Here is a 27,475-nt window from a genome sequence, read left to right on the forward strand (position 1 = left end):
CTCTCTCTCTCTCTCTCTCTCTCTCTCTCTCTCTCTCTCTCTCTCTCTCTCCCCCCTTCCCCTCTCGTCGTAAATATCAAATAATCGAATTATATCTGTCGCAGCGGCGTGATGCTGCTCTCGCACGTTTAGCATATTCTCACGGGAAAAGTTTTGCAGGTTTATGGTCGACGCTCGTGATGGGTCCGAACAACGTCGCGTAAAACTGTGGATGAATTTCGCGGTCCCGTGGAGTCCGCTAATCGTGAAATACTAATTCGCGTCTCGATGGTGACGCGGGACTGTCAAACTCGGGAGTCTACGTCGCGATGAAGTCCGAGCTCGTTCTGCTCGACAGACTAAAGTGCGTCTTTCAGAAAGAAAAACAAAATATAAAACAATCAAGAATCGGAGAACATTGCGAAAGAATGCCGAATTACGACGTTATAGATTAAGCACGCTAGTCGCATTCGTTGGCGCGAAAGATTCAGCGACGGACTGCTGTTGTTGAGGGAACACGAGACAGTCGAAATTTTAGCTCTACTTTAGTCCTGAACTTTCTAACATCTGCGTATCCTGAAGGATCACCCGAGTTGAAATTTCAGCCTTCCTTTGGACCTGAACTTTGTCACGTTTGTATACTCTGAGAGATCAGTGTGTGTGTGTGTGTAATATACTTGGAAACTGAAATCTTACTTAGCGCCTCTAAATGGCAGAAAGCACACAAAATATCACTTGTAGGTTCTAAAGAGAACTTCTCGGCAAAGCCAGCAGGTCGATTAGACTCAAAAGAGGTTGATATAAACATCAGAATATCAAAATAGTAGTAGTTAAATAGAATATTGAGGCCGAAAATAGGGTCAAAATTTCGAGCAGTGTGTACGTGTGTTTGTAATACGTCTTAAATGGCAGAAAACGCACAAAATGCTCCTTGTAGATTCCAAACAGAATCTTTCAGCGAAGCTGAAGATCAAATAGAATCGAGAAATATTAACAAGTTTCAGAGTGTCAAAACAGTAACAGGATAAATGGAACACTGAGGTCGAAAGTAGGAACAGAGTTTCGACTGGGTATCTTTTGCGAAGAATTGAGAAACGAATCCACGCTTTTCTCGTCATCCTGTACGTCACATGTTCTACATGGAACGCAGCGCGTGCACGCCGATCCTAATTTCCCGTGGCGGCAGCGGCTGATTTTGCAGGTTACTCGGACAGCCGGCTCCTCGCTTTTACGAGGTGCCGCGACCCCACGGGCGGCAAAGCGCGGCGCCGACTCTAAATTAAAAATTCCGCGGCGGATTCGCAGCACGTAGCACCGTTTCCACGGTACAAACGCTTTTTACTGCCGGGCTCTCGCTTCTCGTTCGTTCGGCGCGGGCATAAAGAGAGCGCGACCGGCGCAGCAGAGAAAGAAGCGAGGGTGTGCGGGTGGTGGTGATCTATAAGCCGCGATAAATTACTCCGCGCGATAGAAGGGGACTAAGCGAATAAATTTTGCTTAAGTTTCGCTCGCTTCTGTTCGTTAACATTGCTATCGGGAACCGTCGAGTTGCTGCATTACGCCGAAGCTGCGCGCCCCGCCCGCCGTCGCCGTCGTCGTCGTCGCCTGCTGCATTGCTCGCGAAGCTCGCGACTCGTCGGTACGTTCAAGGAGAATTTCGAAGGTAAATGTAAGTGGAGCGACAAATGGATTATAGATGAGGCTGATCCAGACGGACTTGGACATTTTTTATAGCTTCGGCTTTGAGCCTGAAGGGAAGACCGCTTAACAACGGCTACGTTAATATTTCTTGGTCGGCGTACGCGACGTCCGGCGGCCCGACGCCGACCGCTGCTCCGACAATGACAGTGGCGGGATGGCGTCTCTTGCAAAATACAACGCCGAGAATTTGATTATCTGATTCCGTTTTACGTCGCTCGCCTTCTTCTCGGCCTTGTTCTCGTTTTCGTTTTCGTTCCCGGGCGCGTTTAAAGTGAGGCTACAGCACCAGTGTAGCATCAGTGTAGTGCGCGAACACGTACTCAGTCCTGAACATTCTTATGCTTATTCTACAGTAGCTAAAAATAAGTAGTAAGCGAATTGACCAACTACATTATTCTTGGACTGTAAAGGTCTGTCTATAACGGGATTGACAATAAGCAATAAGACCCATTATAGCAAGACCTATTATTGCAAGAATAATCGACTATAGCTGATCAGTTTGCTTACTGCTTACTGCCAATCCCATTGTAGATGGACCTTTAAGCGTCCTATCGATCAATTAGCTCATTGCTCACGTCTTACTGCGCACTCCTACGGCTATTGTACGGCTTTATTGTTTTAATCTTCAAATACGGACATTTCCACACATAAAATGTGCACACGTATGTTTGATGCTAACAATCGAAATATTGGCATTTAAAGACCAAAACTATGAAAATTCCAATCCAGGATTGGGTACGTTTATCTTACGCGCGAATGAGATGATTTACGCGACGAACATTTTCGCGCGCGCACACACACACACACACAGTCGCGTAAATCGCAAACGCACAAGCGTGTAATCTTCGCAGGGCGAACGTGTATTTATCGAATTGAATATAATCGCGCTCGTGCGCGCAGCGCGGCCGGCGGTGATTTAAACGCGGGCCCCGCCGATCGCATATAAGCACCGCAAAAAGCACTCTCCGGGCGCAATCTCAAATTTAATAATTTCATTTCGCCGCTCATCCTATGCGGAACAAATTGCCGCATGTCAATCGGGTTTGTTACCGGGCCAGATTAAATCTGGCCGCGACGACGTTGTCGCACGCGCGATACGTGTGTGTCTGTCTGTCTGTCTGTCTGTGTATGCGCTTGCACGTTAATACGCGCCACATAAAATCGCGGCGAAATTCCATTTCCATTTCCGACCTGCGGCCGGTCGGAGGCGCGTGGCTTAAGCGCGAGCCTCACGATCCCGCATGATGAAACCGACCGCATGAGAGAACGTCGCGTCGATAGGATATTGCACGCGTCGACGTAACCCTGAAGAGATCAGCCGGAGCCGATAAACGGACTTTTCCGCGTCGACGATCTCGCGAGTCCGTTCGTCAGCACGCGCCCGTTTTTCCATCGTCATCGAAATTTACCGGCTGGTCTCACCCGCCTTCGTGCATCGCAGCGTTCCATCGTTAGCGTGCGTTGCCGCCCCAAAGTTAAACAGAAAATGACACCATCGCGAGTCGGCCGGCTGTTGCGCCGGCCACAACACAGATGGGAACTAACAGAGCAAAGACATGTAACGCTGACGAACGCAACGCAACGCAACTCAACTCGCATCTTTACATGAAACTAAAGGCGAATTCATAGAAAATTCGGCAGAAAAGCCGGAAGTAGAAAGGCACAAGTTAAGCAGAGGTCGTGTTGATGGTCAAATGGTAGTCGACAGTTTCTGTTTTTCGGCCCTAAATTTGCCCTAAAGATCCATCTACATAAAATGCAAGAATACGAGAACTTTGCATCCACGTAATCTACCATACACTGAGAAAAAATACTGATATAAAAGATTTTCCAAATAATATACTTCCAAATAATATATATTTTTTCTTAAAACCTTAGCTTTTCACGAACGCAATTGTTTATTTCACTTAAAAGAAAGAATTCAGATTTAAGTAAATATCTTATTAGTAGCCACCAGAGTTGTAAAAATATCAATTAAAATTTTCTCAATTCGATAATTAATTTGAACAAATATGTAAGCAATTCAAACTGATGGACTACTGATTCCTCCCAGTGAAAATGGTCTTTGACTAAATTTGCCAAGTTCAATCGTCAATTAAATGATCATTAATCCCAAAATCCTAAACATGAATGAAATTTATGTAGATACTAATTTTTCAAACATTATCATTCTTAAAAAACATATTTTATTTTTTAATAACTTTTTCCAACTTCAATGAATCATAAAAATATCAACAGATTCATATCAATGTTTTTTTCACGCCAGGTTCATCTCAATGTTTTTTACACCGATTGAAAAAAAGAGGATTGAATTTCGAATGTTTTTCCGGGAGTTATAAGCAAATATAAAAAACATGCTGGGTAAAATTTATTCGTATTTAGAATCTACGTAACTTTTTGACGTTGAGAGTTCTAAGGTTACTTAAATCTGCAAAATTAAATTATCAATTAAACGATCTTTAATTCGCTCATATCAATCGTTGAACAATCTTTAATTGAATTCGTTGAAATAAATTATCAATCGTTGAACAATCTTTAATTGAATTCGTTGAAATAAATTGTCAATCGAATAGTCTTCGATGGAATTTGTTCAAATCAATAATCAAACAGCTCCCAATTAAATGATTAACTCATATTAAGCGTAAAAAAAATATACTTGATCACTCGCCATCCTGATACCCATCGGATAAATATTTTTTATTTTTCAGATATTTCTTCTCTCGGGATGGACTGCACGGGACGGCTGATGATAAGATCGACGGACAGAGAGATACGCCTGGCTGAAGTCAGCCCCCGACTTTTCTGCGTCCTGTGTATTAAAGCCCGAGGCTCGTGCGAGAACACACGAGGAAACACGTAACGCTGCGTTTAATCTCGTGTCCTAGTGTAGATAGGCTTTAAGATCGCGAGCGATTAGACATCGCGCTTAGCCAAAGGGCTTTCTCTCGCTGCGTGCATACAATTGCAACGACAGACACGTGTCGCAGAGAGACGTGCGTGCACGTGGAGTAATGCATGTGCGACTCGCACCGCTAATATCGCGCGAACATTCGATTCGCGCGTCGCGTGTGCGATGATCGCACATCGCTCGCGTGCACCACCGGCGAAGAGGAGAGAAGGTGCACGTAACATAATGCGTCGGTGACAGAGGCATACGAGCTTCGATAATAGAGAGAGCGTACGACTCGATCGTTATATGAAGGCAGGAACGACGCGAGCTATCATTATTGACGCTCCGTATGACTCCTAACTGGTTGCGCCGAATGCTTTATAACGCATCTCGCGGAGTCGTAGTAATGCCACGTCTCTCCCTTTCCCTCTCTCTCTCTCTTTCTCACTTGCTTTATAGCCGCACATCTCGGAAGATTAACGAAGGAGCTCTCTTTACCCCTGCCCTGCGTGTGCGCTGGGACATTCCGAGAAATAAGAATTTATGGGAATCGTCGTAGGGATCGAGGAGCGTGATAACGCGAAAATGCAAAGTACACGCGGGATGTTGGTTTTTCGCGACGTTTTCTTGGCCGACGAGAACAAGAAAAGATCCTGATTCACTGCCCCGGGGAAATGTTAAAATATTAATTTCTGTGCTTCGGGTATTATTTTACTCCGACAGCGCATTGTTCGTAATATTTCAGCGTGCATAATATTACGGGGGAGGATACAATGGGGTCCGTGTAACTCACCGCGATACAACGTACGTCCCGAAACTTGCATGGCGCGAGTTCAGCTTCCAGGATCCACACTGTTTTGCATAGAGTCGCGTTTTTATTGGACAGAAGGAGCAAAAGTCAGGGAAGAGAGCGCACAAAGGACGCAAGCTCCCGTGGGGCGTTTCCGGCGACACTTAGCGGCATTTAGCATTCGTTTCGACGACGTGCCGTAAGCGTGCGCGCAGCTACGCGTGCAAAACACGCTCGGCGAATTCGGAAGACGCGTCGCTTATTTTATCGCGAAATAGGTGGCGGACTTATAGGTGGATTTAAGGTACTAAAGACTCCCACGCACAAATTTTGACATAAATAACGGTGTAACTAGAACTTAGATTGAGCAACTAGAATGTCAATCGGTTGGATTCTAGTTATTTCTGCGTAACAGTTTCACCGTCAGTTCTATCTTCTTCTAGAGTACGCAAAGATAAAGCAATATCCTGTTTGGTTGTTCAGTTTAAGTTTACATCTTACGTCTACGGTTACGAAAATTTGTGTGCGAGAACCCTAAAGACCATGGCACACACAAAAACTTGAGCAGTAAAACATAAGCCCGCTGAAAGAATCACAGTCGCTGATTCTTAAATCGCAAAAAGAATCATCGACTGTGATTCGTCGATTTGCTTACTGCTTATGTTTCTCTGTGTGTCCGGTTCTCATATAGTAGATTCGAAGTACTCGTCCCTCCTGGATCCCTCTCTTGTTTCATCGGCAAATATAAAGACGATAAGTATAAAGGTGTATCCCTTACGAGATCCTGCTTAATCCAACGATCTGGAGCAGCGAGCCTTGAACCGAACGCGCTTATCTCATATGGAAATTCAAGCCCGACCTACAGACACCAAGAGCGCGGGGCGTTCTTTCCTCCTTCCGTCACCCCATTGTTTCGCGTCCGAGGGCTTCGGAGAATTAAAGTCATCCGACACTTGAACGTATCGCATTATCTCAAGCGTCTAACAGGCGCGCTCGAGAGAATATCGCACGCACTGACCGCCGCACACTCCCAGCGACCGTCCACCACGTGGCAGCGTGTGCGACGCGCTCAGGCGCTAGGTGCACAATAGGCGCGAGCTATGCAAATGGAATCAATTTGCTAGACCGAGGGTGTCGCTTGCGACATTCTCCCCCTCCCCTTCTCTCTCTCTCTCTCTCTCTCTCTCTCTCTCTCTCTCTCCCGGTAGTCGACCCTATTGTATCTTACTGCGTTAGCCCGTGCCTCGTGGAGGACGGAACAAGTTCACCAGACGGCAGGAAGCGAGGACACGCCGCGCGGCGTGATTTAATATCGTAAAACAGGCCGTAACACCCCGCAGAATTCCACTTTGGTTTTCACGAGTGGTAGGGGAACCCCCGCCGTGTCGTTGTCCCCGGTGCACCACCGTCGTCGACGTCGTCGTCGAACTACGACGGGACTCTACGCCGAGCCCCCTCGCCCCATCGGCCGCTTCGCCAAAACGAAGCATCACCCTTCGCCGACGACCTGGTCACGTGCCGACTGCACGGTGTGCGCATCCATGCGAGCCCTCTCCTCGCGCTCGGATACGAACGCCGCATATTGTGTCTACTATATATGCATATATAGATTGCAGGCAGAGAGTGCGGCGCGAGGATACATAGGCGTGGGCTTTGGGAAATCACGGCTCTGTGAGCGACGACAATCCTTGATTGCGACTTTGAGGGACGCGCAATGCTCATTCGAACCTGAGGGTTTTCTGTTTTCTTTCGTAGATCGTCACTCTCAATTGTAAATGCGCTACATGAGCAGGTTGCGTCGCAATGATGTTACAAAGAGAGAGAGAGAGAGAGAGAGAGAGAGAGAGAGAGAGAGGCAAAAAGGAAACGTAGAAATTATAATTGTTACATGCCTTGCAAGCGTGAAAGCCTCATAGCGACAGTTATATATTAACTTCCATTGGGATATTTAAATTAATTACTTTAAAAATATATACATATCAAACATTCACACAGGGTCGCGCACTACGTTAGTAGTATAAATTTTACATTTATTCGTGCCGATCCATTCCAATTAAATATTAAAAATTAATCAGATATTAATTCAATATTCTCGTAATTGTGCAGGGACTCAAATAACTCCCGGGATTTTATTTTTGCAACATTAATTCGTGAGAATCCCGCGGTCGTGTGTCAATTCGCGACGCCGAACGGTTAAATACTGCGAGATGAATTAATTGTCGTCGGTGGAGGAAGGGAGGTGAAGGGGTGTGTGAAATTTCACATTAAAACACCACGTGGTCCACGCGACGGGCGGTTTTCGGACGCTTTTTGCAGCGAGTCGACGCTTATGCGAACTCGTGCATCTTGACGCAGGAAGCGGGGCGGCCGCGTGCGAGAGTGGAGCAACCGGTCAATATTGTAACATAAATTCCATTTCGATCAACGTGGGGTTCGCGCGCGGTGCCCCCTCACCCTCTCTCTCTCTCTCTCTTTCTCTCCCTTCGTCGTAGTCCCGCTTTTATTCCCGCCCATCTTTTCCCGCGCGCCACCGGCCGTGGCAGCCTTAGAATTCATAGCATCGAGGGCCGTTCCGCCGCCAGCCCTAACGTTTTTCCGATCCCGATTACGCCATTGACAAATACTACATACCAGCCATAGCCGTGCAACAATGCCGCGATCCGTGTAATTATGTACGTCGACATGAATGCTGCAAAATCGATAATTTACCGCGAAATGGCGGCATAATTTATATCGCGTATTCCGCCGTAAACGAGCCGGAATAATAAAGAGAGAAATGCGAAGGAAAGAGGCGATAACCGACGGGGACAATGGGGAGGGAATTTGGCGCGAGGACACATCTGTAATTCAATTAAAAACCAATCGAGAGAACGCGGAATTAAAAAGCAATAATCGCCGATTCGATAATCGTCGTAATAAAATATACAATTCGCTCTCGCTGCGTCGCTGCTGCACAAGGTGCAGAGCGCGGGTAAAACGGTGCGAGTTGGGTAAAACGTATTCGCGTGTTGAAACCGTCGCCCGGTCCCGCGGAATTCCATCGGTCGTACGCAAATCGATGAGTTTAATGCGACGTATAATGCACGGTGCGCGCGAGCAGTCGACGTCACAAACACGCACGTGTACACATACGCGCGTGTACACAACACGCGCACATGCGCATCCACTTGCTGCGATTGTAAACTCACGATTGCCGGGCATCACCCGCTGTGCGAGAACGTCGCGAGAAAGATGATCATCGAGAAGCCGATGTTAACGCCGCTACGTGAGACCGCGGGGTGACTCTCCGCGGCGCCAATGCCGGAATCAAACGCGATATCCGGCGCGAATTTGCATTTAAATGCCGACGTATCTGGGAAAGCCGGCCGACCGGCGCGAATACCTAACGTACGGCGCGCGTGTAAATGCAAAACACGCTTTCTTGTATCGTCGTCGTCGTTGTCGTCGTGAAGCGGCAGGAATGCGTCAGTGTTGCGCGCGCCGGTAGTACCACACGTGCCCGTATTTACGGTCTCACTCAGCGTGTTTATGATAATCGTAAAATTCCTGCCGAGCGGTTACGCCCGGCCACGTCCTCGTTTGTTTCTCCGGCGGCTTGTACGTTAATGTAAAAATGGCTGCGCGCTCGCGAGGACGAGCGCAAGGGTTGGTGCGGCGGGATGCGTCGCTGCTGTGTTTCACGAAATTATGCGGACCCCGCGGCAGCCGCGCTGACGAGAAGCCCCGCGGGCTATAAGCGGGAAAAGCAGAGGGAGGGAAAGAGATCTTTTTAGCTCGTTGACCCGTGCACGCGCGCACACACACACACACACACACACACACACACCCGCGCTAATTTCTCGACATCGTCTTCTCGGACTCGACTCTTTTCCGTCCGGAACGGCTCGCTTACGTTGCCAGTGACGGCAACACAGCTTACCGTTACAGATCGTGGGGCGCGTTGCATCGTGACGCGTTTTGTCTGCGTGTCGCGTCCCGTTGTTAAGAGCCAGCTATCCGACGTAATCCAGCTATACGGCACGTAGATCGTCTGTAAACCTCTGAATGCGACTATATGCTCGTAACAGACGCGAGAGAAAGAGAGAGAGAGAGATAGAAAGAGAGAGAGAGAGAGACTCCATTAACCGAGAAATAGCGGGGACACACTTTATGTTCTCTAGCGTTTGATTTTTCTTATCGTGACACGCTCCAGCCAAACGTTTGCCTCGTCAAAGTATCACAGGGAGAGGTGAATGCAATTTACCGCCGATTCTCTCTCACGTTAATGGAACGTAAAGGTGTTATCGGCGAGGAATACATAAATGACGCAGTCGCGTGCGCGCGTTAGGTCGTCGTTTCTTTGACGATATCGGGAATGTGCGGGCGATTTATGAGAAGCAGAAACAAAAGGAAGCTTAACGAACCGACGGGCTGGTGCCTCACGGCTGATCGAAGCGCGGACGCTGATCACTATATCTTGCGTCCGAGTGCTCCGCTGGGCGAGCGCGCGATTACTGATCGAACATTCCCACGCGCGGGGAAGATATTTTCCGCTTAACACGGCCGCGCCGTAACGGCTGGCCCGTGTGGTGTACACCCTGGCCGCCGTCTCGGAGCGCTAATAATTTTCCATGCGAGACCGTCGTATTTCCGCTGGCCTGACTGGTTAATAAGCGCCATTTTGATCCTCCGGAGGGTGGTATCTTCGCGCGAGGAGAGAGACGGAAAATTCGGAAAGCCACGGAAAATGAAACGATGTCCTATCGCGCGGTACGGCGCCCGCGGGACCGCCGGACGCGTCTATAATCCAAGGCGATAGGCAGACCGCCGACTGCGAGAGAGGGTGCGTGAGGGGTGCTGAATGGTACCCCCTCCCTCCCCCCCTTCGCGCCCAAAGAGAGGAGGCGACACGATGCGTCAACGACGCGATTAAAAGGGTGATAATTCCGCAGATGCGGCGAGGGGACGAACGATAAATCGAGAGGTGGGTAGTGGCGAGCGAAGGAAACGGAAGAGAGAGAGAGAGAGAGAGAGAGAGAGAGAGAGAGGCGGACGGCAAGCAAGCGGAAAGAGAGGGGCGTTCGAATTCGCCCAGGCGCAATCGTGCCAACGCCTATTCTCGCGCCGGTCGGTCGGGGAAAGAAGAGGAGAAGAGAGGAGAGACGATGAAAAACAATTTCAATCTGGCGAAGTAGAAAGTTTCAGCAGAACGCTCCTCGCCACTTCCATCTCCCTATTACTGGCTTATTTTTCTCTCGTTTTCCTCTCGTTCTCTCATGCCACCGTCGGTACACCCTCTATCGCGCGCTCTCTCACCCTCTCCCCCTCTCCTCGCTATTCTCTCTCTCTCTCTTTCTCTCGCTCACTCGCCCGCTCATTCGCACGCCTCCTCCATCCAATGTCCCATTTAGTTCGACCTACTGCGCAAACAATTCAAACGTCGTAACTACCGCGATATTAGAGCGACACGACGACGACGACGACGACGACGACGACGGCGGCGGCGGCGGCGGTGATACCGGCGGAAACCGTGCAGGAGGACCCGAAGAGTCGGGAAACGGAAAGAACAAACCCGAAGCAGAGGCGAGTGGTCCAACACTCGACGGGGGCGCGGCGGCGGGAAATTAAATTAACGGTGAAATTACTCGCGAAATAATGAGCAAATATTATCGGAGATTCCGCTTCAAGCGCAGCGAGAGCGAGAGCGAAATAGAGAGCAAGTGAGAGAAAGAAAGGGAGAGGCGCGTCGGCTAGCGCGCTCGCGCGCGAAAATATGCGCCCGCCGGTGTTTCATGAAATATCTATCAATTAGCTTTTTATCGCCGCTGCCGACGCCGCTCGGAATTTCGTTATTTTCTCGTCGCCGTCGCCGTCGTCGGCGTCTGTCGACGTGCCATTGTCGCTGCTCGTAGCCGACGGTGTCGATATTTTCGCGCGCGAGAGCATACAACGTGTACTTGTAGAAGGCGCGCGCGCACGTATCAATCTTCCGCAAATTACTGCCGCCCCCGAGGCAACAATCTCACGCGCGGTATCAATTCTTTCGGACAAGGCTCAAATCGCCCCGTCGCGAGCACGCGTGTGTAATCGATAAAGCGTCAGCGACCCTTCGGGCCAGGTATCGAATAAGAACGCGCGCGCACACCTATTACATCCCCCTTGTCCGACGACATGTAGCTGTAACGCGCGTTGTGTTAATATTCAACTGCTCTCACTGTGTCAATATTTGAACATTGAAATATCGTATCAAAAGTGACTCACGGCTTCTCTCATAAGAAAATAAAAAAAAAGGAATACTGTCCTCTTGATATCCCGGTGGTGCTGCGTTCATTCGAAAAACGCCGCGTTTTCCGGGTCGAAATTTAAAAATAAAATCATCCGGCGAACCGTAAAAAAAGAAAACAATCGTTCCTTTTTGGAAGAGTTTGCCGCCTGGACTTGTTCCCAACGTTTCGCAAACATGTCAGTTACATGAAGGGTGACCAACTCTTAATTGACTAATTTCGAGATATCGACTTTACAGAATCGAGACACAACCAAGAAAATCGGGATTTTTTCATTGGTACGTCAGATGACAAAATAGTTTCTAATATTACATACATGTTTTTTCTTAGTTATACATATACAAGGTTGGCAAAAAGTCCGGAAACGAAATATCTCGAAAAGGATCAACTGTAGCGAAAAATATGTAAGTAGCAAAGTTGTAGGGCTTAATAAAATGTATCTAATGATGGCTAAAAATTTGACTTTGGATGGAGGACGAAGGTCATACGAAGGTCAAATTGAATTTTTTAAATTGGACCCCCCACTTTTTATTACATATTCTTGTAGCTTATTTCAAGGGCTTTCCAAAAATCTATAATAAAGTATTTTTTTATTAGGCATATTTAGAGTTATGAGGCTTGAAAGGATTTTGGTCTTTAACTGTTTCTGTTTCGTATCACTGTCTTCTGAACGGTGGATTTAGAAATAAAATTGAGATCGGGATATGCAGCATTGAATGTGTAGATCAGTTACTTCTTCGTATAATATGGTCTCCAAATTTTCGATAAAGAAACAGCATTATCTTTTCTTTATCGGTTAACATTTTTAAAAAAGAAATTTGAAATTGCGAGCGAATGAAGAACTAGGCTGGGAGCTTAAAAAACATAAACACAGGAGAAAAACAAGAATAACTTTGTTTTTCGTGTCTCGAGCTAGACGATATGACCAGCTTAATTGTTCATTCGCTCTCATCGAACGCGGTTATTCATTCACGACGTAATATCACACGTACTTAGTCAAAACTCGCGCATACCCGCGCTTCACGATAACGCTTCTCGATCTTTGTATTTTAAAAACGAATCGTGCTCTCTCGCATCTTACTCTTTGTCTTTTCCCTTCCTTTTTCCAACTACAATTTCAAATTTCTTTTTTAAAAATGTTAACCGATAAACAAAAGATAATGTTGTTTCTTTATCGAAAATTTGGAGACCATATTTGATCATACGAAGAAGTAACTGATCTACACATTCAATGCTGCATATCCCGATCGCAATTTTATTTTTAAATCCACCGTTCAGAAAACAGTGATACGTTTTTACGAAACAGTTAAAGACCAAAATCCTTTCAAGCCTCATAACTCTAAATATTCCTAATAAAAAAATATTTTATTATAGGTTTTTGGAAAGCCCTTGAGATAAGCTACAAGAATATGTAATAATATGTATATGTAATAAAAAGTGGGGGGTTCAATTTAAAAAATTCAATTTGACCTTCGTATGATCTTCGTCCTCCACTTAAAGTCAAATTTTTAGCCATTATTAGGTACATTTTATTAAGCTCTACAACTTTGCTACTTACATATTTTTCGCTACAGTTGATCCTTTTCGAGATATTTCATTTCCGGACTTTTTGCCAACCCTGTATATAAAAGTATATCTTGATATATTAATCTTGAAGTAGATACGTTGAGCAATTAAGTACAAGTAGGCAGATAATCCAGTAAACCCAACTATATAACAGCAACCAATGATATGACTCCTCACTCAACTGTTACACAATACTCACGTTATACCGTATTTGCATTGAGTAGGGAATTATAACATTGGTATTATGTTACTGATAATTGGTATTTGTCGCGTAAGTAAAATAGTCATTATTAGATTAACATCAAGCAATCAACAGAACATAGACTTTTACTATTTTTTAAATCATTCATTTCATTTTAAATTAGATTGATAAAATTCTTGAAAATCTTAAAATCAGATAACAATCAATAAAACATAAAAGCAACAAAAAATCAACTTAAAATTTTTTGCTTACAAATATAATATGTAGGAATAGAATTTTGTATTAATTATTTTACGTTAGATAATAAATTGAAACTAACGCACCGCTCATAAGGTTTCAGGACGCCTCTATGGAGAGCCAAAAATCGTGACGTCCCGTAAAATAAGAAACAGTTGGTCACTCTTATATGTAGTCGTATGCTAATGGTTAGCCAAAGCCTGTGATGTCGATCGAAAGAGAAAGAGAGAGAAAAAGAGAAAGAGAGAGACAAAAACAGAGAGAGCCGTTGCTTTGAGAAACGATTCTCGCTCCCTTTCTAAGTGCCCAAGATTTTCGCGCCAAAATCACACATACGAGCGCGTGGTTGGAATCGTAGGGCAAGATGAGAATTGCGGATCGTGATTCTCTCTCACGATGCGAAAGAAATGCAAGGAAACCGTGTCTCCATGTACGCGAATTTCCGCTCGCGACTTCGACTTCCGCGCGCGGATTCGCCACGAATGGTATCGTCGTCGTCGTCATCGGTAGGGAGTAAGGCGTCACCACTGTATGTACGACACCGTGTAAACGAGGTATCCGTGTCCCGGCGAGAGTCGCGCGGCGACACGTAAAAGTACGTAATCCAATTTCACCCCTACACCTCCGCCTCCTCCCTCTCGTCCTCGTCGCTGTCGCCGTCGTCGTCGCAGCCGCCGCCGTCGGAGACACGACCGGAAAAATTGCGCGCATGTGCATCCTGCCGCGCGCGTAATACAGCCTTTGTGCAGCCGGAGCTTATGTCAATGTTGATTTTACGGCCGATTGTGCAATGCAACGTGGTGCGGCGCGGCGCAGCACGGCTGCAAATGTCGCGACCGGGACCGGCCGCTTTCTGGGCTGCCGCGTGACGACACGCGCCCTATGCGGAAATATTTCAGCGCTGTATAATGTACGTACAATGTATAATGTGCATATACATGTATATCTATATGGGAATATAGAATGTGGCAACACACACACACACACACACACACACACACACATAGAAGCAATTATATCGCCGCGATAACTCAAAGGAGGTCGCGTCTGCCGGCCGCTCTCGTTACTACCGCTTTAATTTCGCCGCCTAATAATATCGAGAACGTCGTTAATAATTGTAATGCCCCCGGAGGAGGCGGCGTGGGAGATATAATTTGCAACCGTTATATACCACTCCGAAGGTTTTCCGATAAAGCTCTAAAGGCGAGCGAGACGAGGCTCCTTCGTAATCAGTTATCGCACGGTGGGACGGGGGGAACACACGCTCCTGGAAGCGCTCCGAATTTAGCTCACCCTTATTTATTTTATGTCGTTTCGCTACGGGGAGAGCGTGTACACACGAGCCGAGCGTGCTCCACTTTCGGGGACGACGTGTCGTTATACTCGAATACGATTCGATCTTTATCGAAGATGCAGAGATTGGTATGGCAAAATATAGTGAGGGGCAGGCATTGGCATCAGCCATCGATCGGCATAACTAGGCCGTCCCATCGTTCGAAGGTGAAAACGAGCAAGAGGTGCTACCCTGCCATCGCGGACTTCGATCACTCGTCCGGCTTTTTACGCGACGAGAGGCGCCGATAAAGCGCGCGCGACGAAGAAACGGACGAATGCATTCCCGTCGACGATACACGAGAATATTTATTATATTTTTGGGATATCCGTTGAGACACGCCATACATACGATAAGAGCATGAGTGCGCACACACAACAGATACCGGCCAAGACGAGAACATCCCGTATAGAACTTAACGAGATAAAGCTTACGCGAGAAACGTTTAACATCGAAGTTCGCGAAAGTAAGAACGGCGAGAGCGCTTATCTCGACGTTGTTCCCGGAGATCTGGAGACGCTTGTGCCCAAGGAAATAGACGCAGATTAAACGAAAACCGGATACGTGATACACAAGACAGATGGAAAAACACCGGACCTCGGAAGTTAAGGGGTCTCGAAGTAGAAAGAAGAATAAACCAAAACGCCGGGATTTATCGTAATTACCGCAACGTTATCCCGATGGGTTAGGGAAGAAAAACAAACGAAAAGATACACTGCTATATGGTGTACACTTAGTTCAAGGATGTCTTGCCATCGAAGACGGTACTTCGTAAGGGTATACGCCAAAAGGACAACGCGACGATCTCGAATCCAAATGTCGTGAACGCGCACAAGTAATGTGTGGTATATTAAGATAAAAGACCAATTCCTGGACATTCTTGTTGTTTTGGTCTTTAAAGACGGACATTTAAACTCTCAATGTAGAGAACATGTATATCATACTCAATATATACATATATGTTTTATAAAAAAACTTATAAAATTTATAAATATTTGTATTTAAAGACCAAAATAATAAGCAAGCACCAAGAATCGTGGGTCGTTGATCAAATATGACGGCTACATGAGAAACACGTAGCTAGAAATGAATGCACTCGTTACAGCACTCAGCAATTTTCGGCACCTTTACTCACATCAAATATCAAGGTGCGTACAAGGACCTATGAATTATCTATTAATTACTTATCAATTATTGCTTATCATTTATTTATTCATATTTTCTTAAATCCGCATAATACCTGGGATCCCACCTTAATACTCGACTACATCGCGCAAAAATGTAGTTTACTGGATGTTTTCTCCTATTTATCGAATAAGTCGATCTATCGGTGCTGAGACATCCGTGAGACTAACAAATAAACCTACCCAAAGATACACTCCGATTTCTTTCTAATTTGGCACAAATGTAGAAGTACAAAAAATAATGTAGAAGTACAAAAAATATTTAGGTTATATTTTTTCATTTTGGCCTACTTTGAGTTTCGCGAGCAGTTTATAGCTTTTTAATGTTATATCCTACCATTAACAAGGGCAACAAAAATGTATAAAACATAAAATTGAATACAAAATATAGACGTTTTTGGTTTGCTGATTATGAATATGAGGTCAAATGTGTAAAATTATTTGTATAAATAATAAAATGTTTAAACAAAACATATAAGAAGTTTAAAAAATTATTTAAACAATTTCTCAGTTTGGTCGAGACTCGAACAATTTTTGACTAATTTAGCACAGATTTGAAATATTTTGGTTGGAATCTCGGTTAAAGAAATTTAGAATGGTTCGTGCCTCAGCTATGTTGATTTTGTTAAAATTATTAACTATATCTTGTATTCAATGTTATCTCTTATGCATTTTTGTTGTACTTGTTGATGATAAGAGTGAGAACATTAAAAAGCTATAAACTGCCCGTGAAACTCAAAGTGGGCCAAAATGAAAAAATATGACCTAAATATTTGTTGTACTTCTACATTTGTGCTAAATTAGAAAGAAATCGGAGTGTAACTTTTGGTTACGTTTTGTTAGTAACTATCGGTGATAAGGCATCCGCGGAATTGGGAGGTGTATGGAAGATACATGGAAGTAGAAATCGCTCCTCTCTCTCTTTCTGCCTCTCCCTCGTGTGAACAGTTCCGTCATCATTCTCGCCGCGAGAAAACTGTTGCCAGATTTTCTAGCAACGCGAGATAGACACGTACGTCTTATTTTTCTTCGACTTACTTATCGAAACGTCGAAAGAAGACGATAAATGTCGGCGGTAATTCTCCGCGGGCTTCTTTGTACACTCTCACCGATATATCCAAGCGAACCTCCTTTAATCGTTCTACAGTTTTGCGGCAGTCCATAATACTGTCAGATTACGTGGCTCATCGGGTGAGGTATCCCCGCATTCTTCCTTTATTCTTCTTTAACGAAGCGGGGGAAGTCGACCGAAATCAGAGAAACGAGGCGAAAGAGCAGAGAGAAAGAGGGAGATAAAGGGAAAGAGGGAGGGAGATTAATGTATGTGAAAAGGCAATGTCAACAAGTTACGGTAATGACGCACCAGGGACAATATTCGTACGTCGCGTCTCGCGTCGCCGGGAATGGTTCAACTATTTCTCAAAGGAAAAGTGGAAGAGACGAAGCTAGACGGATTAGCTGCAGCATGCGCAAACATGTTACAGAAGTCAAGCGTGGTCTCATAAATCATATCCATAGATATAACCGTACATATACCTTCCACAGGCGCTCGACCTTCCGTGATCTGCGCGCACATATGTACACGCTTGCTTGCGTGTCTGTGTGTGTTTCGGTGCAGAATGCACGCGAGAGAACTCAAAGTTGCAGGCACATACACATGGCGTATAATTTGCGTCGTACAACGATGGTCGAATTTTCTTAAACGCGCGCGCTTAATTTAAAACATGTCTTTGTTAACGTAGATGCGCTATTTTAATTTGAAATTTGCTGATCAAGCTCTTCTCCCAAGCAACGTTCCACTTTCGCCGGTTCTTTGTTCGTCCGCCAAATTTTGCAACAGCTCATTTCCTTTATACTTATAAGCGCTTGAATTTGCAGACTACAAATTCTCCATGAGAATTTGCTGCGCTCTGTATAAAATTTCTCTCTTTTTTTCTCTCTCTCTCTCTTCGCTAGAATTCTCTCGAGTTCTGAGGACCCTTATAATACACGACTCCTAATTTTTAATATTTTACATTTTACGTGCGTATATACACACATCCTTTCTAGGACAAGCTATATAACGTCACTCCATATCCTGTAGGAGTGCTCCGCGCTAATGTAGATAGAGCTGCCGTGCAATATAATCGCGACGGGCGGCCAGAGGTAGACCGGGATACTCCCTACGTAATGCTTCTTGATCCACCCGCCGGGAATACAGAGTCGAATCGAGCTATTTCGACGACATATGTAATGACGATTGTGCACGTCACACTCTGAGAGCGACAAAAGTACATTTGTCAAAGGGACAAATCCATCTATTTTCGCAACTGTTTTCAACATTGCAAAGAGTTTTTGTCGATTGACAATCGTGTTCAGCAAACACTCGAGTGGCGTGGTTGCGCGCGCGAATTTTCTCGCGACGCTCGAGAAGCCGTAAGTCCCTTGTATTCGTACAGTTAAGGCTGCTGGGCGCTCGCTATGGTCATATTGGATCACGAGAGGTGAGAAATAACAAGCTAAAAATCCTAGCGCGTGCAATTCTCAAATGAAAAGATTTCTGTATTCTCTAAATTTCTCGGAGTGAACAGTGACGGTATTTTCACTCGGCGCGGCAGTGATAATACCGCCACTCGGAGCCACAAAAGTGAACGTTTCACTCAAGATCAGAGCGAATCCTCGTTCCATATGAGCGGGCCGTTTCGGTCGATTGTAGCGAATACGTTTCTCTGGCGGCGGAATGCATTCACTCTTCAGTTTCGAGTGAAAATATATACTCAACGATTCGGAGTGGAGAATTCACTCTGCGGGGGAGCGAGAAATAACTCGAATTCGAGCGACTCGGCTGTCACTCGACTTTTCGGATGAAATTTCGCGCTGAAAGATTTAGTGAGTATGGAAGAACACTTGGGATCGTTCGAGCAGATCTGCGTGATCTGAAAACTATCCTTTGGCAGTCAATAAACTGCGTCACGTGAAATTAACGTGACGTGACGTCATGAGAAAAGGTAGGTTAAGAGGAGGAAGAAGGTTGCATGTCGCGTTAGTTTTACGACTATTTACTGACCGTCAAGCGGGAAAGAATAGTTGTCGGAGTATTTTGCAAGCACGCCCAAACGTGTCCGAGTGTTCCTTCGTAGGAATAACTTTTTATTGGAAAGTGGCACGCGAGGATTCTGAACACGCGTTTTCGCGCTTCTGACGTCATCAATCAAGAGTCCCGCGACCAGGGATCTTAAATCGCGTGGGACTCGCGTTCGCGGAGGACGACGATGGGAGATCAACGACGGAGTCGCATGTCTCGCCAGAGCTTTCGTCGGTAGTTAAGGGCCGCGTCAGTCCGATTTGCGTTGCAATAACACGGATGCTTCAAGTCGATTAAACAATAGGGGTATCGGCCAGGTGGATGGGCGGGCGTAAATACCGATTGGAGGCTGCAATATCACGACGATAAAGCGGCAGACAAAATAGACGTAATATCGGTCTGCCGCTCTCCGGTGTCCCTAAGCCAATGACACAGTCCCGAGCGATCTCGCCCGGCCGGACTGTGCCATAATCCCGCCCCGCGGGAATATATGCACGTGGGAATATATGCTGGCGCGTATACACCGATCGGTGCCATTGATCGGCCTCCGACGTCCTCGTTACGTCAATTATTATCGAGCGTACGAATTACCGGAAGCGCCGCTGCGAGCACCGCTTTCCAGGCTAATTTCCCGTTGGAGTATGGCCCGCGCGTCGAATCTCACCGCGCGGTCATTTCGACATCTCTACGCACGAGGACGACGTCGAGGAGGACCAATTCGCGCGCTCACACTCGCGCGCACACACACATACACACACACACACACACACAACATACATGTATTACTAACGCGGTCACGGGTGATTTTAACGTGGATTTCACGCTCCAAAAGTCTCCGGCCTTTCACCTTCGAGCGCGGAACGGACGGAAGAGTTTCTATCTCTCTCTCTCTCTCGCGCGTTGTCGAGAATACTCGAGAGGGCGAAGTTTAGTTATAAACTTGACTGAAAGGAAGAGGATGGAGAGAGGGGTAGAGGAGGAAGAAACTCCGGTGCCGCGCGCCTCGACTATCCCAGGCTCTCCCGGCATCGAGATTCGTTCGTGCATGTGCCACGTTACGCGAGGTATACGTTCCACGAAGGCAAGAAGACGAGAAGGGGATGCAACGATGGGGAAGGGGGAACCGCGAGATGAAAGAGGAGAAGGATCTATCATAAATATCGTGCAATGCTCCGATCATCAAGCTCGCGGTCAAATAGACGCACGGCGCATATTTTACGCGAAATATAAAACTTTATTCCCGTCGCAATTTTCAAAGAGGGAAGACGCGGGGAGTGATTGGAGCGTTATATTGTTGACGCGCGAATAGAAATCACACGCGCTCTCCTCCGTCGCGAAAGAAACATTCCATCTGTCGCCCCTGTCGCACGCCCGGGGTCGTATACCCTTCTTCTCGGCTTGTGTTTATTCTACGAGCCTCGCGCGGTTCTGATCGCGGGGGAGAAGAGAGGGAAAGAAACGTATCGCGATATACGTTCCCCTTTTCCGGCATCGACGCGGCAGAGCGGCGCGCACGTGTATCCGTCGCGAATTCGCATAGAATCGAAATTGGGACGGAATGAAATTTTCCGCCGGCGTCGGCGCGCAAATACAGGCGCGCGCGTTCGTTACTTACGTATACGTACGTGTAGGATCCGCGAATTCCGTCGCGTCGTATTTCCGCAGCGTCTTCGGATCCGGGAGACTCGTGCGCTCACGACGAATCGACGATTATTTTATTCGACCGCGCGGCAGTCTGAGCTCCAATAAAAGGAGACTTAAGGAGGGTGTACTGCTCGAAAAGGACGCAGAAATTCGGGAGAAATTGCAGATTACCCTATATTGCATCTGAAAGCGGCACAAACAGCTTAACATTGACCGAACGTCGTTTCACTTCGAGACGTAAGCCCCGGCAAACATGACGACGTCAAATGACGTATTAATAACGTATCATTAACGTCAGAGATGTCATTAATGTGTTATTAATATACGTCGTTTGATTACTCTGCTACTTGGGAGTGTTTTTAGTCTCGTACTGTTATACAAATATATGGTGTGGCTAACTTTAGCAAAGTAGAAGATAATTCAGAAATAAAGACGGAAATCTCAATTTTTTTATATGTGTACCTTAAGTATTCAAAAGAGGGAATACATGTCAAGTTTCATTATGATTCAGAGATAATTATCTCTATTATCAGTAATTTTGCACACACGAACACGACAAGTTTTTATACGAAAAACAAAAATACTAACGTATTTTTAATTTTTAGTGATTTTTTGTGAAAAAATTATATACTACGGGCAATATATTCTCATAACGTTTATCATACCAGAACTCATTAATCTTTCTAATCATTCGTATCATGTCTCGATCTGCATATACATATATTATGTCTGCTGACTATTTGGTTAATCTGTCATTTTGACAGCTTGACACATCATATCATGATACATGAATCATACCCTATCATATTATATCCAGACACGATAGGATCGATTAGGAAGACTAGCAAGTTTTTGCCTGAAAAGTATCGAGGCTTCATCGAAGCTTAGTGCAAGTGATGCGCAGTGTTATGAGCAAAAAAAGGGAATAAAAAATATAGGTAAACGCAAGAGTCGCGATTTGCATCGATATCGCATCCTGCTGCACGTGAAAATTCGGTGAGAAAAAAAAGAGAGTCAGGAAAGAAAGTCGTAACTTTGTACCAAAAGAGGTTAACATTGAAAAAAAGAGAGAGAAACCGCGTATCGTTTACGCCTATCCGCATCCCCCCCTCTCTCTCCCTCTCCCTCCCCCTCTCTCTCTCTCTCTTTCGGCCTATTTATTCGAATACGATCTCCTCCTGGCGTAATTCTTTTCTTTTCCTTTTTACGGTCAAACGCGTCCTCTCAATTTCCTTGGCGAAGAGCGCGCCGTGGTATCCCGCGGTGCTCGTAAGTCGCCCAGTCATAAATGCATCTCGCGTAGTGAAGGACATTTCATTCCGTTCCGTTTCGCGCTTTTCAGTTGCAATTTAATTCCGGACGGTAACTTCGTTCGACTGGCTGTACCGTTTAACCCTCCTTAATCGTCTAACTTTAGAAGCGTTTAGGCCGTTGCCATCTAATAGCAGCGAGCTATCCGGCTCGGAAAACGCTTAAATAACAAATTGTATTATCATTAGGATGGCGTGGAAGAAAGATGCGCGCGCGCGCAACCGGCGCTCACGCCACCAGGAGAAACGTAGTTTCTTCTAAGCCCGACAACGGAAGGGAATAACCGTTCCGGCGGATTTCTTCTATTACACAATCGCCGTATCGCCGTATCGTGATTCACGTTATCGCGAGCATCTCGATAACACAAGTACCAAGACACGATTAAATCGTCCGAGATAAGGCGGTCGTGAGTGTGGAGATGACGCTGGCGACGACGATGACGTGGCGGCTATAAATTGGGAGGATCTCGGTGAGATCTTGAGAGATTTGCCGTGAGCGCTTTACACGCCCCGACAATGCAGCGCGTACACATTAATGCGTACGACGAGATGTGTGTACACTGGGATTTCGTTTCGCATCGTAAATTTCGCACGATCCTTCCTGCGCTGGGATTTAACTCGCGGTTGAATTAGCTATCTATTTAAGCTTGCGAATTTTGTATGACTCTCTCTCTCTCTCTCTCTCTCTCTCTCTCTCTCTCTCTCTCTCTCTCTCTCTCTCTCCTTCTCTCTTCCTCCCTTCCTCTCTTTCTCCCTCTCTCTTCCTCCCCCCTTTCTCTCTCTTTCACTTTCTCTCATCTCATCTTTATCTTCCTCATCGCGCGCGATTGAAGTTTTAGAAATGTAAATGAATAATAAAAGTAAAGTAATAACGTTTTCAAGTAGTTGAAGCCGGCGCAAAATTTACTTCGACGAAAATCTATTTCAAGACTTAATTACCGGGAACTTAAAACAGAAATGTAGCGGAAATACGCGCGGGGAACCGCGAGAACGAGACAGAGAGAGAGAGAGAGCTAAAGAGAAAGAGAGAGCGCCCATGCCCGCCGAGATCCCGCGATTCATCGAACGAGTCGGAATGAAAAATCCATTCGGAATTATCTCGACCGCGAAGAAGTTACGCCACGTACTTAGCACCTCTCGCCTGAAATTCTGATTAGAGAGTCCGAGCGGCGCATGCGCGCGCACACAAAATAACACGTATGATTATTCGGCCGAGTTACCGGGGTTGCAGTTGATAATTCGGTCGGTCGCGATTGCGAGGTTTGGGACGACAACGGGGCTGGTATGACGTCAACAACAATGAATGATCGGGCGCTAGAAACGAAATTAAAAAGGCCCGTAGCGAAGAGAGCGTATCGGGGGCATTTTATCGCGCTGCCGAAAATTACGATCGCGCGCGCGAGGGACGTGCGGAACTCGTACATCCCTCGTGCTCTCCGCTACTCCGCTGTGCGCGCATGCAGCTGCTCGAGTTTCGAGCCACTAACTGTGTCGGCCGAAACACGCGATATCGGAACTTGCACGAGCTGCTTCGACTTATACACCCCACATACCGACCCCGCTGCTCTCAATCTGCTCGTGCAATGCGCGCTCGCGTCCTCGAGGCGAAGTAGACGATGCCGCCCTGCTCTCTCTCTCTCTCTCTCTCCCTCCCTCTCTCTCTCTCTCTCTCTCTCTCTCTCTGTTGTGTCGAGTCTCGCCGTGCTGCCGAACGCCAAATTACCGGCGCACAAGACGCCGGGGATTTTAATTGACGACGGATTAAGATTCCCCGCCGCGATCTCGCGCGTGATCCCATCGCTCGGGCGCTTACAACATATCGGCCGACGTGTTCTACACGACACGACCCGCGCGAGAACTTTGCCCGTTGGATACGCGATCTCGCGGGGAGAAGGAAAGAGAAGGAGGAGGGCGAAATGTGTGTGTTACGATATATAAATTTAATGTGTTTGGGAATTGTTCCGGGCGCGCGTGCAAGTTTGTCGGGCCGCGAAGTGGGCAACGCGATCGCGATATTCCGGTGCGGTGCGGAACACGCGACTGCCACGCGAAGTGAAGCGAATAAAAGTCGCATCGCTCTAATCTATGCGCATGCTAATAAGCCGACGCCGTTTTCCCGTTTCTGCTTTCCTTTTTTTTCTTTCTTTCTTTGGAAGAATTCAAATTTTCGAATCTCTCGACGCTCTCACGATTATATTGTCGTTTGTGGCAACGCGTGATAACGTTAACGTTGAATTCATATCAACGTGGTTAAATCCACACACGCCTGCGCCCCGTTTTTAAAACCGCCAGTTTCTCACGTAGCGTTTCGCGACAGGTATATCTACTCATGTTAGGAAAGTTAATTACGAAAAATTAGCCCATTGCCCGCCGCGGAATTAATGTACCATCTGCTGCGAGCAATTACGCCGTCAGCATAATTCGGCCAAATTCGGCGGCGGAGGTGGCGGCCGGGCCGTTTCAAAATTGGATAGGCAAATTACTTAATTTAACGGCGGTCGGAAACTGAGTTATTATGCGTGTGCAATTTTAGAGTCACTTGCCGCGACGCGGCATCGGGTCTTTCTTCCGCGCGGACTGACTTTCCCGATAATCACAGCCGGCGGTCGTCGGGACGTCGGGGCGCGGAAGGCGGAAGCATGAATTACGTAGTCCGGATTACGTCGAGCGAGCTATCAGCACGAAGACAGCGACGACGACGACGACGACAGCGGTGGAGGAGAAAGAGGAGGGAGAAACGAAAAAAACGCGGACGGAGAGATGAGCGTGAAGAAGGTGAAGGAAAGGGAGAAGGGGAAGTGAAGTCGCCGGTGGTCCATTGTGGAAATTTATGCGATGGGATTTACATTGTGGGACGTTTGCACGGGGCAAATTTTTTTGTCAATAAAGAAACACGTTTGGCAGCGCAGAAACGAGGTCGGTTCGAGTATTTTCGCCAAAGAATGAAATATATCCGAGAATTTATCATGAATTCTATCGTCATGATTTTCATATACAAGAAACACACACACACACACACACACATATATATATATATACACGTGACGAATTCGCGTGGTCCAACCGAGCTGCCTTCCGATTAGGTAAGCGCTTCTATGTAAACGCATACACAGGGGTGTGTGAACTTTGCACGCGTTTTACTTGGGTTGATACCAACGTGTTAGCAGCTATACCGCGCGTTTCAGCAATTATATCAACGCCACACACTCTGCTCGCTCTCGTGCCGACCAGAGGAGAGACCGCCGAAGCCGCCCACGCTAACTCGTAATTGACACTCGGTCGTTCATACACCGCCGCGAATACGCGTCATGAAGAATGATGACGCCGGGCTGTTTGTTCGCGGTGGTAACGTTGATGACGTTGTCGTTGGTGTTCCGGTCACGGCAACCGTGAATTTTGCCGAACGTATACGCACGCATACATAACGCGCTGCATACGACGCGCGAATGATGCCAATTTTTTGGCGGCTTTCGGTACGTACACGCGGACATCCTCGGCGGGGAACTGTCAGTGAGCATTAATTAATATCAGAACTAGTTCTCTTCGCGGTGGATTCCGCGAGGGGACGAAGGGGAGCGTTAATTATGCGAAAATGGAAGACGGTCTTGGTTTTATGAGAAACGCGGATGTATTGTAATATAGTGCGGGGAAAACTGGCTGAGCCGCGGAACTTGCAAAACTTCCATCTCCAAACTTTCGTCCACTACGAGAGAAGACCAGAAGATTCGCGCGCAAATTCGCGAGTAATGGAATTATTAGATAAACAGTGTGTAATTGTTTGGAGTAATACGTTTTAACGTAATTGATACAATTTATTTCCGTACCACTTGTTGTTAATGGCTTTTCTACTGCGTCAGAACAAATAGGATCATACGCTTTAAATAACATTGCGAGTTCCCGATAAATAATGGAAAAAAAAGCTGCGGCGTGTTTCACTAAGAGAAACAAATTCTATTTTGATATTTCCCGCATCGAAGCCAGATATCGGATAACAACGAGCGGCAGAGAAAGGGTGAAGAGAATGAGAGGGAAAAGAAAGAGGGATGTGTGTGAATGAGAGAGAAAGAGAGAATGGGAGAAAGAATTTTTTACAGAATATCGAGCGTACGGGGCATCAATACGTAAGAATGTCGACTGTATTCGCCTAGATTTCGCCGTGTCATCGAACCCGACGCAACGCGAGCGCACGCACAACCGCGTGTCTTCAACGACGATCGGTTATCGGCGACCGGAACGCGACCGGTTGGAACAACGTCTAATTTCCAAGGGAACTTACATTTTATCGTATATCGATAATTCGACGGGGACTATCGCGAGCTCTTCGGACTCTTTTAACCTTTAATGAATAGATCTCATAAAAATTTTACGGCGAAAGTTTTCACACGGATTTTTCACCCTCGGCTAGCGCGCGAAAGAATGGGCGGGAGAGTTTCTGTTCGAAATGATTTGAATAAGATTTCAAGAAATATTCTATCGCGCGCGCGCACGCGGCGGAATTTCCCTGCAAGAGGAACGGAGGAGGAGAGGGGGAGGGGGAGAGAGGGCGCGCGTCAGCGGTAGTAGTCGCGAATGCACTGTCAGCACGATGGACGGCGATATGCCACGTTGATTTTGGCGCTCCTGACAAAACCATAGCTCGTCGTTTCCGGCGCGCGTAACATTCACCGAGCCCCGTCGCCAACGTGACGCGCCGACAATAGACATTCGCGTATTCTTATCGTCGGCGAATCAAATTGATAGAGGCGCCGCGATCGCGGCGATAAATCGAGCTGCACTATACATCCATTTCCCGCCGCTGAATCTAATTAGGGCCAACGGCTGCTCTCAACGAGACCGCGAAAATTGCAAGATCCAGCTGCGCACAAATTCGCAAAACGTTTTGTGCGGTCGAGCGGGGAATCAATCGCTCACTGTAACTCCCAAACTACACTGGGAGAGAAAAATGGTCGACCTAACTAAAATTATAGTCATTTTTAGCCACTATAATATTCTTCTCTTGTTCCAACATGAAAATGGCAGTAGCATGCACATACGAGAGGTTAATTATCACGAACTTTATAATAGAATTTAATTCGAAAGAGATGGTTTTCCACATAATTTACGGTAATTATTCTACGTAGTTATAGTTACAAATATCAACTCTGTAGATAATAGTCACCGGCTTTAGGGAAATAATTTTAATTAAACATGAACAGGTGTAAATATATAATAAATTTGCTAAATATTTGCTCAATTTTAACGGATGATCTTAGCAAATATTAGTATCTGTTGTCAAAACTCGGTGACTATTACCAATTTATGCGATATGTATC

General features: G+C 46.4%; 1 protein-coding gene and 1 long non-coding RNA gene across 2 annotated transcripts in view; one reads left to right on the forward strand and one right to left on the reverse strand.

The window, feature by feature from the left end:
• The window catches only part of LOC116853972, a 61,604-nt gene extending 56,783 nt beyond the window's left edge, over nt 1-4,821 (forward strand). The window contains exon 3 of the long non-coding RNA XR_004380057.1: nt 4,389-4,821. This is a non-coding gene — a long non-coding RNA (uncharacterized LOC116853972). The remainder of the gene's footprint in view (nt 1-4,388) is intronic.
• The window catches only part of LOC116853970 (DE-cadherin), a 195,807-nt gene that overhangs the window by 99,869 nt on the left and 68,463 nt on the right, over nt 1-27,475 (reverse strand). The window lies entirely within an intron of this gene.

Source organism: Odontomachus brunneus, unplaced genomic scaffold, assembly GCF_010583005.1.
Source record: "Odontomachus brunneus isolate Ranch 3 - 2012 unplaced genomic scaffold, Obru_v1 Obru_scaffold_007, whole genome shotgun sequence".
NCBI classification, from domain to species: Eukaryota; Metazoa; Arthropoda; class Insecta; order Hymenoptera; family Formicidae; genus Odontomachus; species Odontomachus brunneus.